We start from the raw sequence: 19,623 nt of genomic DNA, 5'->3' as shown, positions 1-19,623 counted from the left end.
TTGTCTAAAGACATACGACGTCAGTAATTCTGAAGGAGAATTATAGAGAGTATAAAAAAAGCATGATACTGATAGGAGTGAAAAATATTCCTGGTGTGAGCAGTACTTGTCTGAGTTGGAATGGAAGACGGGGACAGCGATTCGGGGATTGGTAGCTATTAACTGCGGCAGATTAGGCCTATATGTATACACAGAGGAAACGTACGTTGCTTTTGAAGACACAACAACCAAGTTTATTCGTGGAGGTCATGCCTGTGGCCTCTTTAGTGGGTTTTAGCTAAAAATATGCCTGCCTATCTACTGACCACCTGCGCATTGTTAGAACTTTGATCACCCACTGATTGTGCGAAGGGCATTTTAAACTACGTTTTCATGTAAATATGTGAAGACACATTGATACACAGGCATGTAAACCCTTGAAAACTTTGCACGAAACTGGGGTCTATTCCTTGCTTACTTCCATCTGCATTTAAAACATATTGTGTTAAACTCCATTGAAGGAATCCCACTCAGTGAAACGCTTGCAGAGCATTTCCCCCGACTCACGTACAGAGCCCCGTTTTATTTCTCACATACTTGTACTCATTCATTCAAAGAACAAACTCCCTAATTTTGTTAATTGTTACCATCAGAAAGTTTTTAAAAAGTCGAGCTTTGCTCACTGACAATTTTTAACGCTCACGTGGATGTTGTAGCGGGCTAGTTGGTGTAACATTGTCAGTCTAGCAATTTTTCCGCTCTAATGTCATCGTTTTACTGTCTGCGGGCACCGATCTTTTCAAAACCTAATTGTCTTTTGCTGCCTTGTTTGTAATATTGCCCTACTGAGAACTGCTCAGTATGATGTTTCGTATTCATTTTCTATGCCTGATATGCTTCTCATGTAATTCTCATTAGTATGACGTGACGACAAAGGCACCGCTTCTGCTGCTGAGTCACTCAGTACGACTGAAACGTTCCGTTTTAGTTTTACGATTTCCATGCCTAACTTCAAAATACATGAGCCGGTCACACACAGTAATGCTAACCTCAGAATAGATAATGAAATGAAAGGCAACCATTCATCACTTTTGCAAGAGTGGCGTCACTGGTTTTGTTACCAGCCCTCAGAGGCAACTGCATAAAGCCAGGTTTTCCTGTTAGTACTAGGACAGTCTTTATTCTTGTGCTCTTACAATTACTACTACCAGACACGAAGTCACCTAACCTTCGCAGCTGAGAACACGCGCATGTACCATGGAAACGAGGCGGAAAAGTGGTACTGAATCAGGGAGAGTTAAGAAATTAAACCATGCATTGGGCTCTCTTCCGCATCACCAACAGTGACAGGTTGCAGAGACACCTGATAAACCCCGGCACAAAAGCTGCATGTGGTGTTGTAAGCATGTGAGCAAAAAAGAAGAAAATGGGCGCACAGGATGGGAGAAAGGCAGGCACCAAAAAACGTCGCACCGAAAAGACCTCGATTAATTAAAGCCTTCCCGTGTTCATTATCGGACAGAGGGTGAACCGAGCTCGGACTGGTTGGCGGTCGCGAAAAGGTTGAGCAAACACTCGCCGATAATTGCTCGCCGATCGTACGCGCTGTTCAAAGCTCCGCGCGGTAACAAACGTTAAACACAGACAAAAAAAGAGAGAGAACAGGGCCCGTCGAGGCAAAGGTGTAAAGGGTATAGGAGGGGGGGGGGGGGGGGGGGGGGGTCAAGAGAGAGTGTATGAGGAACGAAAAGAAGAACAGGATATGACGAGGGTGTAACCATGCGTATTACAAGCCGGTCGCGCAAAAGTGAACCATTTTTCCAATCACGGGATATTGTTCCTTTTATTTTATGAATGAAAGGCGGCAAAGGTGCGCAGGCTATTCCGCGTGAGGAATTCATTTGCGCTAGGGATAAAGCGAGAAAGAACTTCTGTTACAGTAAGGAAGAACTAACTTTCACGCCTCGGGTACGGCGTTTGGCGTGTGAATGTTTGGGACAGAACCGTTGCAGAAAAGGACTACTAACGCCTGTACGGCCGGAGCCGCTGTTAAAAAGACAAATCGAAAAACGCTGAGAACATTTTGTTTTCGCTTCCCGCTGAATGTGATTGCATTTAACTGCCCCGATGATATAAATAAAAGCCGCTGAATGTTTTGTTCCTTTTTATATGTTACATTTTGGATAGATAGAATGTGTTGATACACAAGCAGGGAAACACACACATGCGCAGATAATACTGCTAATCCCCCCCCCCCCCCACCCAAAAAAAAAAAAAAAAAAACGAGCCATTTGCCTTGATGAAGTCATGAACATGCAAACGTACACAAACACTATACGCAAAAATAAATAATAATGAACGCAGTTGATACTTCGAAGAGCGCGACAAATTTATTATAGGGTGATGCCATATATGTACCGTCTTTGCCAAAAGTAACTAGGCTGCCCGATTTGCTTCTTAGCCCTGTAGTTAAGCACTTTACAGGACATGCCAAATTGGTAATCCCCTGTGCGGAAAAAAAGCCCATCACTCTTATCTGTAAAGACCATTTTTTGCCTTTTGAAATAGATCAAGGGCTCCAAACGCGGTTGAGAAGGAAACCCTGCAGCCTGGTTACATTTTGGCAAAGACGGTACTATGGTCTCTGAAATGCAGCTTCGAAATTCATTGATGCTAGTTAATAACTACCTTGTAAGAGCCGTGGAAATCAGATGTTCAAAGGCAAGTAAGCAGTTATTATTACAGCATATTAACTCTGGGGATATAGACGTCATATGATTTAAATTATTGCCTATAGAAAAGTCCAAAATCCTGCTTAAAAGCACAAGAAAATATTGCAGTATATCGAAGCCCGGTTTCGCCGACTTTCGGTATATCGAACCGCACTCGGTGGCTCTTTTATTAACGAGACTATTACTTTTGGCACGAAGAGACGAGGAAGAAAGAGAAAAATTATCTGCACGGTTTTGGGTGACTGATAGTGACACCTGCGCTGTAAAACCATGTGAAGAGGTGAACGTAAATTGTACTAGATAATGGCGTTCGGTCCTCTACTCCTTTTTTTTTTTTTTTTTCACGCCACATCGCTGCCATATAGTGAAACCAACCAAGCAATCGCAGAGGTTGCCCCGGTCTAATGTGCTTCACTCGCATCGCTGTCGTTTAAGGCACTGCAAAAATCAACCGAGTTTAATTTTCATGAGCAATTATTTATACTATTGCAGGTACCAGAGTTAGACGTCTTATTGTAAGCACCGTGTAGTTACAAACAACATTATTGGTGCGAAAACAAGTTAAGCCTTGCGACGCCTGGGGAGAGGTGCATCACAAGTGCGCTGGTGAGCGGCACACCACTACAAGAAGAATTTTACTAGAGCCATAGAGTTAATGCAACCAAGCCTAGAGCGAAAGCGACTGCTGCGCTCCCATATCAACCCTCTCCTCTCGTGTGCTAATCTTGTTCGTGGCAATCATGGTACTTCACGAATGCTAGCCAACACTTTCCACGCTGCTTTTTGGAACAAATATACCGGAAATTACAGCGTATCAATCTGGCAACGTTGACAAAAAGAGGAGCATGGAGGGTGCGTGCGCCGCAGATCACAGTAAACGCAGTGCGGCGCGGTGCGTGCTGCGGCTGAATTCACTATTAGATATTTCCTATTTCCTTTTGACAAGTTTGCGCCACTGTATGAGTTAGAAGTTTGGCCAAGGTGTGGCGAGCCCTAACGAGCGAGACATGACAATCTACAGAAATTCATACAACCGGTAAAAACGCAAGTGGGGAGATATACGCAATTGAAGTGAAAAAAAAAAAAAAAAACGGTACCCACACATGAAAAGAAATGTACGAGCCCTTTCGGCATATACTTGTCGGTGTAACGCATATACGACGAGGACAAGAGAAGACACATACACCGTTCGGCATCTTGTATTGCGCACGATGAGAGCAGTGTGCTGCTGGCCGTTTTCTGATGAAGTCGGCAATAAGAACACCCCTATACTGTGTAATATCAGTGTACGTGTGAATCAAATGCTTTGAGACTGCGGTAGAGCGCGTGGCGCGGATCGAGCTGCAACGTCATGCATGCTTTCTGCACCTACTTTGCAAAATAAGTAATGAGAAGCGACGGTTATGTTGGTAGAATGTAGAACGAGATGAAGACGATGGCTACGCGATATGAAAGAGTACTGAACAAAGGTAGAGGGAGGAAGCCTCAGTTCGCAGGTAGCGCTAACGTTTCGACCAGTGAACTTGTCTTCGTCTGTGCAGCGCGATCATCACTGGCAGGGGTTTAAATACGCTTTTGCTTCCGAAGAAGAAAAGCTAGGGAGGGGGTGGGGGAAAGGTGGGTGAGGAGAAAGTAGGTCAAGGAGTAAAAAAAAAAAAAATGTGTTTGCTCAGTGTATATTTATCAGCCTGGAACCAGTGATCCTGTGGCCTGAAAGAGAAAATAAAGAGCATCAGCAGCAGAAAAATCATCAACCCCGCAATGAAGTTTTTTTCTGCTGCTGCCGCATTTTATTTACTTACCACTTGCTTTAACCCGCAATTTTTTTTATTTTTTTTTACTACTGATTAGCGACGACCGTCGATTCAAGAATGCATTTCAATAAATGCAACAAAATAAGTTCGAGATCACTGAAAGAGTGAAAAATTTTACTATAACATATAAAGTGGTACATTGAGGCAGTTTCGATGATTGAAACCAAACCCTGAATAACATAAGATATTCGGGCAGGAGACTTGTATTGTCGAACTAAAGCCCTCGTTCGAAGGGTAATATTCGTTACGGGAAGGTTAAAAATGAGGATCACACTCAAATTTCACCGTAAAGGTATAAACACAATAGCGACTTCAAAACCACCTTTTCGTTACGCAAATGCTGTCTAACTTGTCGGTGGAGCCCCACCGCGGTGGTGCAGGAGCCCGAACCGCGGCCGGGCTAAAGGGTAGAGGAGCAAGCAAGCACCCCTTTTTATCCCGGCCATGTCCGAATACTGTGCAGGAGCACCCAGCTTCGATACCGCAATGTAATTAAAAGTACATATGTCGTCCCCCCCCCCCCCCCCCCCCCCCCCGCCGGGCTGGCGCAATAGTTATAGCGTTCAACTATTGTACTCAAGGATGCGGTATCGAATCCCGGCCTCGGCGGCTGCTTTTCCCGGCGGCTTTTGAAAAGCAAGACGCTCGTGGGCTGGTGTCAGTGCACGTTAAAGAACCCCAGGTGGTCGAAATTTCCGGGGAACTCCACTATGGCGTCTCTCATAGCCTGAGTCACTTTGGGACGTTAAACCCCCCCCCCCCCCCCCCCCCAAAAAAAAAAAAAAAAAAAAAAAAGAAATATGTCGCGCGCTCGAATCCCTATATCGTTAAAGTCGACTAAAGCATGGAGGGTAAATGGGAAGTGATATGGTATGGCACTACACAGATCTCTGCAGAAATAGCGGTGTCACCGTATTTTTTGTAGGAAATCACGTGCTTATTATTATTTTTTCGAATGGTTTTTTTTTCAATTTTTGGTTACGGCAACGGTGATGGCAGCGCTCTTTCTAGCGAACGTCCAGTAAGATGCGTCCGAAATAATTGTACTAATGACGTTTATGAACTCGCCATATCGTGAATATAGAATGCTTTGTTGTATTACTTGTCCATCGCGGAGGGCACATCGCAGAATGAGACGAGCATTTGGTGCTTTCGTTGCATAACTGAGACAAACGACAACTGAAAAAAACATTGGTTTCAAATCAAAGAAAACTTGTCTTGGCAAAATGAACTCAAAGAAAACTTATTATCTCGTGCAAGTGTTCCTTCCTATAGCTGAGTCTAGAGACATGCGGTGAACGATGTCGACGTGCTTTTATTTTTCTTTCTAAACACTACGAAACGAGCCGCGTTATTACAGAGGTGACAGGTTTGCGAGGGAGCAGCTGACTGACAGTTAGAAAAACGGAACGGGACACCTGTATACCGATTCCCCAATTTCGCAACGAATGTCCTCATGCAGAGACATTCTATTATGCCCGCGTTTCCAATTTTGTATCGTGTTTCGCCGCTTTCGTGCGTAATTTAATTTATGCAAAAGAAAAAAAATATGCATTTCTTCTTTTCAGCCTTAGCAATGGCGAGACCCGCAATTCCACAGAGCCGATGAAAACCACGCGAAAGTTTCAAGAAGAAGTTGATTAGTAAAAAAGAAGCTTCAAGAATTAAAAAAAAAAGCAACTCGGCAAGCAACGCGTTGTATATAATTATTGTAATTTGCAGCAGACCATGACGCCTCCAGCGGTGCTCGCTGCTTTCCTCAGCAACGGAGACCTTGGGGGGCGTTTCGCATTGAGTGCGAGCGATGTTTCATTGTTGCCACTCGTCTTTGTTTTACGCGCAGAAACGCAATTATCCAATCCTGCCATCTGATGCCGAGAAAGAGAACAAGAGTATCTAAATAAGAATGCACCAGACAAACAAATGTGAAAAGAAATAAAGAACTGACGAAGAAACAACGAACGGAAAGAGCAAGAAAGGAGGGCGAGAGGGGGGGGGGGGGGGGGGCGTGCCTTCTGTATTTCTTTCCCTAGAGGCGCATACCTTGTTTATTTGGAAACCTCGTTCTCTTTAACGAATGGTTTGGAATGGAAACGATGTCATCACTGCTGCATACAGAGACTTTAGCGAGCTCCCAGACGCAAACACGTGTAACCGGTACAACCATTAGTGTGGTAGCTGCTAGAGTTGCCCTTTGCGTTCTGTGCAGCTGATATAGAAGTTTCAAATACCTTAAGAAAAATACTATAATCCGTTTTCAACGAGTATAGATCTATGCCAGGGGGATACAGCAGTTTTATTTGATGCGAAAGATGGTGATAGACGCTTAGGCATCGCCGAAAGGTCGATGCAATAGCGTCCGTATTTTACCGACACGTTTGTCGATTGACGCAATGCCTAGTCTCGCGAACGACGCTCTTTCGGTGTAATGAGCTGCATACCCTGTCGCGTAAGATTAGCCAGGGATGAACTCATTTTAAAGACCTACGAAATCACTGTTGGGCATGGTTTGACATAGTTTTGCTTGGCGGTTTGGGACTGCGAGACTGGTTGGCAAAATGTTAAAAGCCTTTAATCGGTTACTGTGCCGGAGTTCCCGGGATCGAATCCCGGCCACGGCGGCTGCGTTTCGATGGAGGCGAAACGAAGTGGCGTCCGTGTGTTGTGCGATGTCAGCGCACGTTAAAGAACCCCAGGTGGTCGAAATTTCCGGAGTCCTCCACTACGGCGTCTCTCATAGCCTGAGTTGCTTTGGGACGTTAAACCCCACAAACCAAACCAAACCAAACCTTTAATCGGTTTTGTATTTGGGGAAAGGAAAGGCGTCGCATCTGTCTCTCTTCTAAATAGACACCAAACTTACAATTAATGCCATTGAACTGCAGATCCAATCCCGTCGGTTGAAATTCCTGTAGCAGATTATCCGCCAAATTGGCTAATAGATAGATGCTTAACGAAAATCAAAATAGCATAACTTTAAATGTGTTTAGCGCCCGTTGTCAGCGGCTCCGAGCTGACGTCGAGCCAAAATTGAGAAGCAGCATTCGGATGCCGATTTCCCGTCATCTGGACACTACTTGCCCTTCTTTCGGAAACGGGTACATCCGGGCACCGTACGATATTTACCGCGAGGATTCCACCGCGTTCCAGGCTTCCGCGCCCTTGACAAGGATGGCGCCACGGTGTCACACACTTACGCACGTAGCACACTGCCAGACGCCGGCGGTTGAAGCGGGTTTTCCGCAAGTTTAATTGTTCGGGCATTTCCACTCAAGTATAGCTGAAGTGTCAACTCATGGCATTTCCCCCTTTGGCAGGTGGATGCATACATGCTCGGGGAGCACCCGAAAGCGCTGCTTCTCCTGGATTCTTGTCAGGCCTGCGTCGCGTCGTGGCCGCGTACGCTTCTGGATCGTTCTGCATTTCAAAGCCGTCATGACTGCTTAAGTGAGCAATGAGACCTGGGGAAAAGAGATGTATGAAGATTTATGCGGTAACTTTGTCATTTGCCTGCCACAGCAGAAGACTGGTCACCGCGAGGACTGGTTGCCGACAATGGTGACATGCAGGAACTTACATGCAGGGTGCTTACATCTAATCTCGATCGTTGGAGATACATCAATTTTTTCAACATCCCGAGCACTGCACAAAAAATTGATGGTGGCTTAGCTTGGTTAAGCCTGAATATCAGAAGCGAACCGTTTCGGCGATGCCATGGCTTATCTTGTGGCTCCTTGGCGTAGTTGTGGCTTACATTGTTGTTCACGGTTACACCTTTTAAATATTACATGGCTTATCATCACGGTGGAATATTTTTTACAGCCGTACATCACATAAGATAAGCGCGCGGCACCGGCTAACGGTCAGCCAGCGGATTCGCGGTGGCGGTTGTGGCGGCAGCGGCGGCTCCGACCACCTGCGTCTCTCATGTGACGTCACGTGGTTTGCGCATGCGTAGCTGTGGCTCTTTATAACGACGGAGCACACGCGAGACTCGGAGTTGCCTAGCCTGGTGAAGCTTTTCACTTCAAAAACGGTTGTGTCTAAATTCTGATACGAAATAAAGTGCGTGCTTATTTCACGCTTTCGAAACGATTTAAAGTTTGTTTGTTTGGTTGTTGTTTTTTCAGGTATGGCGACGTCTTTTCAACGGAATCACCTTAATATACTCTCACATAGTAGTGTGGTTTAGTTACGCACGATATGGTGGTCGAATTTCAGAAAATCAGTTTTCGCGCACCTCTCCCCTGATGGGGCTGGTACAGGTGGGTTACCGCCGCTTGCGGCGGGGGCTATCCTGGCACCGAATTTTTATCTGTTGTAGGCCGTCATTGCACGCGCCACCGCTGGTGGTGGACGACGGCTGTTGCGGCGCGCGTCTTTCTTTCCCTCTTCCTTTTCTTTCTTCTCTATATTCTCTTCTATCTGCACGAGGCAGCGGAGGTGGCTCAGCTACAGAGCCACTAGCAGGCCCGTGCATTTTCTTTTCCTTCTTCCTACAGCCACAACCACAACAACACTGAGTAGTGGTATGTGAAGAACGCTGACTTGGGGCCCAAAGGTTCATTTTTAACTAAAACAAGCATTCGAGCCTCACAATGCAGTCGTCATTCACGGCTACCTGACTTGCATTCCCTTGGTACTGGCCGGCTGCTACATTTCAATCATAGCGAAGCTTCTCCGCCATGGAGGGGTCGGCATGCACGCTTGAAGAGGCGCGCCATGTCCTCCATATACATGCGGACACTTTCGTTAGTCCGCTGGTTGCGAGATAGAAGCGCAGCTTCCGCTTTCTCCCGGCGGTCTGCGTTGAGGAATGTAGATAGGAGATTTCGGCGAAGTGTCTCCCAGGTGGACATATTGTTCTCATGGTTCTCGAACCATGTCCTAGCGGAGTCTTCAAGCGCAAAAAAAACGTTGTAGCGGGTGACCCGCTCAAAGGTGTCCATCCAGTCCTCCGCATCTTCGTATACGTCGCCGTGAAAAGATGGCGGTGTCCGCGGCGTGTGTTAGAAGATGGGCGCCGGGGACCTACTATCTGTGGCCATTTCCGGTGGGACCATCGGTCGAGGCTGCGTCGTCCTCGTCGGGGTGGCAAGAGGTCCGAATTCAGGTGACTGGCCGCGGAGGCGGCGGCTAGGGCGCTGATGGACCGGTGTGAGCTCCGTGGTCTTATATCGTAGGCGTACACAGGTCGGGAAGCGTACACCCCACACCTCCACCAGATGTGTAACAGTTGTTACACAGAAACTGCTGTGGCCGCTGAGCGAGGGCACTGAGACAATTGAACCAGTGAACGAGGGAACCAGGAACGGGACCCACACTTAACGTCGTCTACTTCGTCCGATTGCGCTCCTTCTTCTTCTACCTCTAATGCACGTGTCACTATCACCTAGTGTTTCTCATATATACCTAAAAGCAACAATGGCGGCGGTGTATATCACCAATCAAAGGCGGGAAAATCTTGATTCATTCATGACAATGCAGCTTCTCCGGAGATGAACCCAAAATGAATGCTCTGCTAATTTAAGAATCAGCCTCACCCTGAACATTCAGACTAAATTTCTTGCTCAACTATAACAATGTAAAGCAATTTAATGTGGTTCTTGGTTGGTTCTCATTTCGGATTTGGAGTTTCACAGACTCATTAGAATACAGTCGCATTACACCACAATAGGTGAAAGACCATCTCAAGGGACGTCCCACTTTACCTCAGCTGCACTAAGGTGCTTGTAGGACCTAGGAGCAGCGTGTTTGACCCAGGTTTGCGCCGCTGGATTCGACTGTAATCTAGAAAAGGGGACCCAAGTTGGCGGCCTGTGATCACTTGACGTCACACGCATCGCCAACACAAACACGGTCGAACGTGTCTAACGAGCATCACTGTTGCACGAGCCTGGAGGATTCAGATATTTAGACTAAACAGCCAAATGAGTGAACGAAAACTCTAGTTCCAGCGCAGTAAAAGGCTCTCCATTAGAACATTTATTCGGCATAAAGAGGAGCATCCCAGCAGCGATGTCTAGATCTTGCCACTATATGGAGGTCCTTGGGGATGCATTCTTGATTCGATGGTAGAATCCACGTTCGTTTTTTCTAACGGAAGCTACACTACGCTACCATTAGGCAATGCATTTCGCCGGTGCCTGGCTGCCTGAAAGAGCGCCAACTCGGGCCTCTCCTTTCATGTGGGAAGGCGACATTAGAATCCGTCTGGCATGACATTTGAATTCGTGTTACCCCTATGCCATGCAGGCACGCTCATACGGCTTGGTTAAAGTTTTTGCTTTGTATGTAGACTGGTAGTCTGTTGTTGTTGTTGTGGCTGCACGAAGAAGGAAAAGAAAATGCACGGGCCTGCTACTGGCTCTGTAGCTGAGCCACCTCCGCTGCCTCGTGCGGACAGAAGAGGAAATAGAGAAAAAAGGAAAAAGAAGAGGGAGAGAAAGACGCGTGCCGCAACAGCCGTCGTCCACCACCTAAGCGGTAGCGGGTGCAATGACGGCCTACAACAGATAAAAATTGGTGGCCGGCTAGCCCCCGCCGCAAGCGGCGTTGACCTGCCATCCCAGCCCCATAGGGCCAGGAACAGCCACCCTGCTACGCTATCGCGCCATACCCTTAAAGGCGAAGCTTAAGTGTGAAGTGTGAAGTCACGCACCAGTTCGGAGAAGAGAAGGGCTCTTTACGCACTGCGCATGCTTGCGCCGCCGCGCAGAGCTGACCGAGTTGAGCAGGAAAGCGTCTGCCGGCATCGCGTGCTCACGTTCAAAAGTGGATTCTCCTAGAACACCGGGTAACTTTGATGCGTTCAACGCAACGCTGGTTGTGTTCGATACAACACTCGGTTGCCCCCCAGCCAAAGTTTTCGCTCCACGCTCGGTTCAGCAGCGTTGAACCCCTCTAACTTTTCGGCCTAGCACTAACCAAGCCTAATGCAAAAATCACGTTCATGGGACGACTTTGGTGGATGAAAAGCTCTTTAAGAAAACAACATAATTATGGTGCCACTTTTTCCCTACGATGGAACAAAGAATTAATAAAACTCACAATACGTAGCAGATTTTGAGGAGGCCTTACATATCGAGTAAATGTGCAGTATTACCACTGTGCTTCAGGTATTGGGGGCCTGCCACAAAATCATTTTGGTAGCGAAAGCTACACTACTGTAAGTTTCCAAGCCGTCGGCGTGGTACTGTGGCACCGTGGCAGGAGCTGCCAACTTGTGTCTCTCGTTCCACAAGGGACGGTTATATCAGAATCAACCTGCCAGGACTCTAGTATTCACGTTACCCCTGCAGCCCACTAAGGTACGTTCGCACGGATTGGTTAAAGCGGGGCTTTATATGTGGGCTGGTAGCCTAAGCTATCGCGTCATACCCTTAAAGGCGGTGCTTATGTGTCCCTATATTTATATGTAATAAACGTCTTTACCACCCCCACCTAAAACGCCAGTGAAATTTGATGCGTTCAACGAAACACTGCATGCTTGTGTTCGATGCAATGCAACGATCGGTCGCCTCCAGCCAAAGCTTTCGCTCCACACTCGATTCAGCAGCGTTGAACCCATGTAATAGATTTGTTTTCCCACTATCACTACATAGCTAAAGACGAACAGAGAAATAATACAGGAACTACCTCTACGATGCGAGTACTGGCCTCTGCATGGCGTCTCTCAGTAAACATTAAATTCTCCTGCTTACATGCATTAAATAGAACATTTTTTTGCCTAAATTGCATTACGTACTTTACACTTGCGCCACTGTAAATTTCAAAACCGTAGCGAACGGATTGCCTCGCTTTCAGTACGCTGGCACAACCACACAACTGAGCGTTTTCTTTGAAGAAGCGCTTACCTCTTCCCACTGTGTTAAATAACCAGTAACATTTGACACAATTTTCACTTATTTTTTCTAAATATAATTCTTACGTAGCTTTGAAACATTATCCACACTCATCCCTCACCCCTCCCCGCTGTTCACCCATAATTCTTAATGTAATGCATTTAATTGTGGAGATAGCTTAACTAGGGCCTTGTCAATGGTTTCCTGTCTCTCTAACAGCATTTCCTAATGCTCTGAAACTTTTTTGTCGCAATGAAATAAACCCTACACTGCATGACATGCAATTCTTTGCGTGCATTTCGTTCCATTCTAGCTCGAGCAGAAATTTTTGGGCTCTCCGACGTTGAACATTCAGCTTTGCAGCAGATGCTTTTTATTGCTTGCGATTGTTTTTTCCACAAGGCTTAGCTTTTTTCCGTCCAACGGTTTTAACTGAATAAACAATTCTGACTATTTAAGGTTATGTCCAGAAGCGACCTGCCATAGGCCCTTGGACATTAGTTGGCACTCTCTGTCGCACTGGTTCATAGTGCAGGCTACCATCGGGACGAGTTCTGAGAAACAGTACGCTTCAATGCCGCTTTCTCTCGGGGCTTGTGAAAAGAGGTTTTACGACGCACTTCAGTGGAAAACCGGAACAAGAATACAAAAGCACCAGGCGGCGTGGCAACCCGTCTTTTGTTGCCGCTTCTTCAAAAGCAGCGCAACTTTGTGAATGACAAATCACCGTCGCCTGGGGAGGCAAATCATGTCGCGGGCGAATTTCGTCAGCGTCAAATTTACATGTTAGGGCCGGAAGGTACAATGCGGAGGCGCAGAATCTACGACAATAACGGGAGAAAGAGAGATAAAAGGCAGATGGGAGAAGAAATAAAGGAAGGGGACACGTCGATCGCAGAAGCTGAAAGCCCCTTGCCACATGGCGCCCTGGGCAAAGTGTGTTGTCAGTCGTTACAGGCGCTTATAAATGTGCGGGGTGGCCGAAAAGTACACGCGTGGGCAAGAGTTACCAAGCTAAATAAAGAAAAACGCGGGAGCAACTGCATATTGCAATACTCGTCTCCTTCCTCGCCACGGATCTCATGCTGCAGAGACTTTCGGATGTTTTCGCCCTTTCTCTTTTGTTACTTCTCCCCCGTCAGTCTACTTTCGGGATGTGGCACGCTTGAAGCGTTTCCCATTGGAATTGAAGGCGCCGACGTAGCTCGAAAGGCGCATTCAAATTTGAGGCGCGCCTCTAAACTGCGGTTGTTACGCCAGTCGAAGATAGATCCATCGTTGCAGCTCCTCATCTTCTCTTTCCGTGCCGGCGGGTGAAGGGAGCAGAAAGGTCGAGGAGGGGAGTGGAGAGGCTAATAACAACAAATAAAGTGCACAGTGAAAAAAAAGTGCATGTTGAAGCGGAGAGTGTGCATGTGTGTGTTGGAGGGGAAGAAGGGGGGGGGGGGGGGTGTGGAGGGGTGGAGGGGGTAGAGCAAGAATTTTGTTCAAATTGACGAGCGAACGCCCTGCAACGACCCCTGCGAGACATTGGCCTCAGGCTTGGTGGTTGCCATAGCTTTTTCACTGGTTATTGGTGCATTGGGTAGCTGTGGTGATATAGTAGACTCTAGTGCAGACGTAGCACGAATTTCACACTGCGCTAGCTGATCATAACTCTGTGCTTGAAACTGAAGCACGATCCACCGGTAGCGATTGCAGATTACTGAACAAGAAAAGAAAAAGGTCTTCCTGAATCTTTCCAAAGCTGAGAAGATGACATGAAGGAAAACAATGAATGCTAATGTGCAAAGGCTCGTAACAAAGGAGTAAATGTGAAGAGAGCAAGAATGCAACAGTGTTTGGGACCGCGAGCCTATGTATTGCTTAAAGTGTACGGGCTGTTTATAAGCCCGGGTTCACACACTGGAACTGCGGCTATTAGAGCTCCTAAGAGCTTTGTAGTCCTAGTGAACAACCCAGGGGGTCGAAGTTCTGCAACCATCTGCTATACTGTTCCTCATTGTTGTTACCATCATCAGTCATTTCACCGCAGGAAAAAGCTTTACCCTATGAAAGGCATTTTCTATGCTTTCCATATCTTGAAATGGAGTCTATTCCAAGATTTTATATTACCTTTAGCGACCATCCGTTATCGTGCCTTCACACTGCATACCCTACCCATGTCCATTTCTTCTTGATTTTGACCAGGATAGCAAAAAAACTCGCCTTTGTTCCCTGATCAACTCTGCACAACTACTGTTTTTTAACACAACACCTCTCATTTTCATTTCCACAGCTTTCTCCATTTTTCTCACTTCTAAGTCGAATCATTTTCATTAGCCTCCATGTTTCTGCCCCATACGCGAGCACCGCTAAGACACAGTACACTGTCTTTTTGAAGGATAGTAGTAAATCGTTATTTATCACCTGTGAGCGCCTGCCCGATACGAAGCTATTCTTATTTCCCAAGTTATTTTACTCTCATTGTCCAGACCTCTAATCCGCCTTTTTCATGAAATGTGGCGCCCTCTGGGAGTGGATGAAAATTCGTCTGCTACTGGTTGAAAACATCCTTTGAAGATTCAGCCGCCAGCGAAATGACGACGTGTGTTCTCGACGGCTACCGCCATCTATCGCATACGCCTGTCACGAATATTAACTACACACGGCCTCCGAGACCAGCTCCGGCTGTTGCTGGTTTGTTTTCAACCAGGGGAGAGGCGCGCATGCACAGAGCGGCCTTGTGAAAAAGGTGGATTCCTACCTGTTCTAAGTAAATGCACAAACTAATTATCCCTCATGGCTACGTTCAGCTTCCGAGCTTAATCCCTACATACCGCACCATCTTAATAACTATCTGGCGCTTGCTAACATTTGTATTCTTAAGAATATACTCCAACTTGGACTCAGCTTGAAATAAATCATTGTCATAGTCATGCTTACTCTCTAACTTACTTGATCTTTCGATTGTTCGTGCCCTGAGTCATTCATCACTTAATTCCTTTTTTCATTAATCACTCCTTTACTCAATCAATAATTCCCTCGTTCCCTATATTATTGTTTCCCCCAATCGTTCGATAACCCATTTACTCGTTCCCTGACCTATTTGCGCAGTCACTTGCTCAATCTCGCGACGGTGAAGGTCTACATGAACACGATTGCTTGCTAGCACATTGTTTAACACTTATTTCTTAACTGTTTTGCGAATGCACTGGCTCTTTTAATGTATTCTAATTGCAATGAAATAAATCATTGTCATAGTCATGCTTACTCCCTAACTTACCTGATCTCTCGATTGCTCGTGCCCTCAGTCATTCATCACCTAATTCCTTTTTTCATTATTCACTCTCTTACTCAATCACTAATTCACTCGCTCCCTATATTATTGTTTCCCCCACTCGTTCGATAACTCATTTACTCGTTCCTTGACTTATTTTCGTGGTCGCTAGCTCACTCCCGCGGCGGTGAAGGTCTGCATGAACACGCTCGCTTGCTAGCACATTGTTTAACACTTATTTCTTATCTGTTTTGGCGAATGCACAGGCTATTCTAATGTATTAGATAATCAATTTAAGAAACGCTGTGTTACAGTTTTTCAAAACACGTTCTTAGCTTGTTCAGTACATATTCACGAAGTGCTTTAGCTAGATGTTTCCCGCTGAGTTAATCGAACTTAGACCTTTGCTCTGTTGATTTCGCAAAGCTTTTATTAAACGTCTGCATTGAATAATCAAACTGGTGTCTCTGAAATGTCTGCAGCGCCTTCCTTTCCTTTCCTGTGTGGGCTTCGGCAAGTCCGTGATCCGAAGCGACACTCGGGAGACGCACCGCGCCGAGTCCTCGCATGAATGCAAACTACGTTTTGTGACGTCATCGGCGGTCTGAACATTGGCGCCGTAGCGGTGACGCCCCTTCAGCATGTTGTAATGGTCATACATGAACGCCGACGCGCGTCTGTCGCAAGGACTATGACGCGGCGCAGCCCGTTCATCTGACTTATTTTCTTTTTTTTTTTTTTTGCTTTTTCCTTATTCCTAAGAGGAGCATCAAAAGCATCGTAAAGTAGCACTGCTATTTATGGTCCATGTGGCGGCAACCCCAGGCCTTTCAAAGGCGTTTTCGGTTCTGTTGTTGTAAAGCTGAGCATGAGCGGGTGGCATCTTTTGTAAAGTGTCGGCATTATTTAGGCTATTCTTATACCCGTTACAAAGCGACCAGCAAGCATGGTGCCTCTCGAAAGGCTATTAAAACATTTTTTTAGTGACTTTAAAGGTGCCGCAGAAGTTCGACTTCCTATCTAAAGAGGGAACTTTGGTGAGTGGCCGTGCATATAGAGCCTCGTGTCTCCAACATCGTTTTTAAAAAAGAGAAGAGAGATAATCTGACGTAAACGCTATACTGTACACAACAACCCTCTTTCTCCTTACGTGGCTCAAACTATTCTTTTCGTCTTTGATGTAACGCATAACATCCTACGCATGTGCCTTCTTGAGAGGAAATTTATTGTACGCAATTATGCTAATGGAGTTAAGTGCTATGTGTCGCAGCCGCGCAGCTTTCTGATATTTCAGCCCTTGAGTCAGGACACAATCTTCCGTTAAGTCAGCATTTTTCTCCTACTTCATCATAGTGTGTTTCCCCTGCAGTTTTTCTCTGTGCACATTGGCATGACGCCGACAGAACCCTGGTATGGATTGTAGGGTTTTACCGAGAATCACTTTCGTTCCCTCCTGGGGAGAATAAGTGCTTAGAATTTCAGCCTTGTTAATCAGAACGTCACTGATTATTTTTCTTGTTATTCTCCTAAAATAAAACTAGTGAAGCAGTTTCAATTATTAGTACTATGTCAAACAACTTCAGCGGAATTTGGAACAAACCGGATGCGTTCTATACCCAGGTATCCACTGGAAAAAAAAAAAAAAAAAAAGCGCTGTTAAGGAAGACTATATGAAGTGAAGGAGGAATATTATGACAAAAAAAGTTCGTCTACGTGCTGTCGCCACCTCTTCTATAACTCAGGACTAAAGATTCTATCGTCTTTAATGGTAGTAAATTAACTCAGTCTGCGCGCGTCTAATTAAGATTGTGGATCGAGAGATGATACGCCAGGTAATCAATTTTCGCACGCCGTGAAAGCCCTGCGCCTTTCGATCTGTATGCGCTGGCATCCGCGCAAATGATGACAGATTTTTCAGAAGCGGGTGCCGCGAATTCTCCCGCGGGAAATTATCGCGCTCACTTTAATCTCATCGAGACTCTCCCGCAAAAAAAAAAAAAAAAAAAAAAGATAAGAAGAATTACCGTCATCTTGAACTTCACGACTGTAATAATGAGAGCTATCCGCTGAAGTTCAAGAACAGTGTTAAAAAATGTATCAAAATCTCAAAGCTTCGAACCTCGAACCCCGTTGTCAAGGGGTATGACGGCCGACTCCATTCCTAACTGAATTACGACGGTTAGCTTTGTGACAGCGCGTTAGCGGGTTTTAACATAGACGCCTTCGGAAATCCTCGGTGCCGTTCGGTCTCGAGAAAAACTATATAAAGATGGGTATTAAGAAAAAAAAAAGATCCCTGTTCAGAGCAAATGCAAGATAAAATAAAGCAAAAAATCGAAGCCGTCGGCAAACTTGAAGTTTAAAATTTTAAATGTCAGACGGTGCGCGCGTGTTTTTGGAGCCACGATGAGACATTTTACGAACTCCTCGTGCTCCTTGCTGTGACGCCACAGTTTCCGTGGTATACTTGAAATATCCCGTTTTCACCATGGCTTTATTATCTTACCTCTCCATCGAATTGTCTAACAGCCAGGTGCTTCTTTAAAAGCGGTTTGCTGTTAACTTTGGCATAAAGTATAAAATATGCAGCCACGGAGATATGCAGACACGTATTGAGCCTGCTTTGTGTTGTTTTAAACTACACTTTCTGAAGGGGGTACCAAACAAACTCAAAATCATATACATTCGTCTGGCACACATCAGGGTCGAACGTTATTGCAGCCGGGCGTTAGGCCGGGAAATGCTTTTTTATTTTTTATTTTTTCGATCATTTATAAAGCGTTGATGTAGCTTTGAGGAACGAAAGTAAATAAAGCAGAAAAGATGGGTATTATTGCCCTCTCTCTCATCTCTGTTTTTATCGTTGAATGCGTGATGATTAAAACGTATGGGTTATCGAAGTAAATTTGACTTTTACTCCTGCCCCCCCCCCCCCCCCTCCTCCCTCCTCCCTCACTACTTACGACCGCAGATCGCAAAAGCTCCGGGATGTGAGACTCGGAGAGGGCGCTTTGTGGGCGATATTCACGTTTTCTGGTGGTTTACGGCGTGTGCAAATTGCGGTAATCTTTCTTTTTTTTTTTTTAACTAGACAAGTGATTAGCTATTTTTACATCCATAAAAGTGTCTTCTACAATTTCTGGTCGACGCTATGAGGAAATAAAGCGTCCAAGAGAGCAGTGGGTGTTAACGTTATTTACAGTTCTCACTTGGTCATTTATAAACCTAGTGCCCATACATCCCTTGGCTGACTTCGCTCAATCAAGGGTCGTCGGAGCAAATAAAATCGCGAATTGCATGATACCTTTTTGATTTCCTAATTCATTTTTTGCTTAATTCTCCGTTTTTCATGCGTCTCATAGCAACAATTACAGGGAAATATGAGGCATAATTTCTTTTTTTCAAAATCGCATCAATTCCTCGGCATTAGAACGAATGATCACGGTCATCTTTATCATAGTGCATCATCGCGAAGACGCAAGATGAGTACTTCCGCTAAGCTGACCAGGCCTTCCGCCGAGGTCTTCTAGGACACCGTTTCAGAGGCAAGACCTGTACAGAAGGGTTTCTCGCTGCTTATGTCTAGCTTGCCTGCATGCTCCATCATTTTTCGGTGGTGGTTAGCGCATTCTCAATCACAGTAGATTGTGAAAAATGCGGATTCATCCGATATTCCTTTGTAGGGTTCTGTATGGATTCCGAAACAAATGCCCATCCTTTTACTCAAGGCGCTCTGACTACGGCTTCCTACTTCCAGTGCTCGCAAGAATCCGCGACGCATAAGCACGCGAAGAAGCCGCTGTCAAGGCAAAGAAGGGCGAAGAGCCAGTGCTTCGGTTTTTGCCTCGCACTGTTTACTACATGCCTCATGATGCTCTTCGTGGATATTTCAGTGTGCTGTAAGAGTCGACAACAATGTCCTCGGGGTTAAAAGACGGGCTGTTTATACTGTTGTGAACTAGCCGAGGGTTCGACGGCATACCGTCTGGTCAGGA

The sequence above is a fragment of the Amblyomma maculatum genome, chromosome 1 (genome assembly GCF_055883805.1).
Source record: "Amblyomma maculatum isolate TAMU_Amacu chromosome 1, ASM5588380v1, whole genome shotgun sequence".
Lineage (NCBI taxonomy): Eukaryota > Metazoa > Arthropoda > Arachnida > Ixodida > Ixodidae > Amblyomma > Amblyomma maculatum.
The sequence above is the reverse complement of the archived record's forward strand: the minus strand, read 5'-3'. Positions refer to the sequence as shown.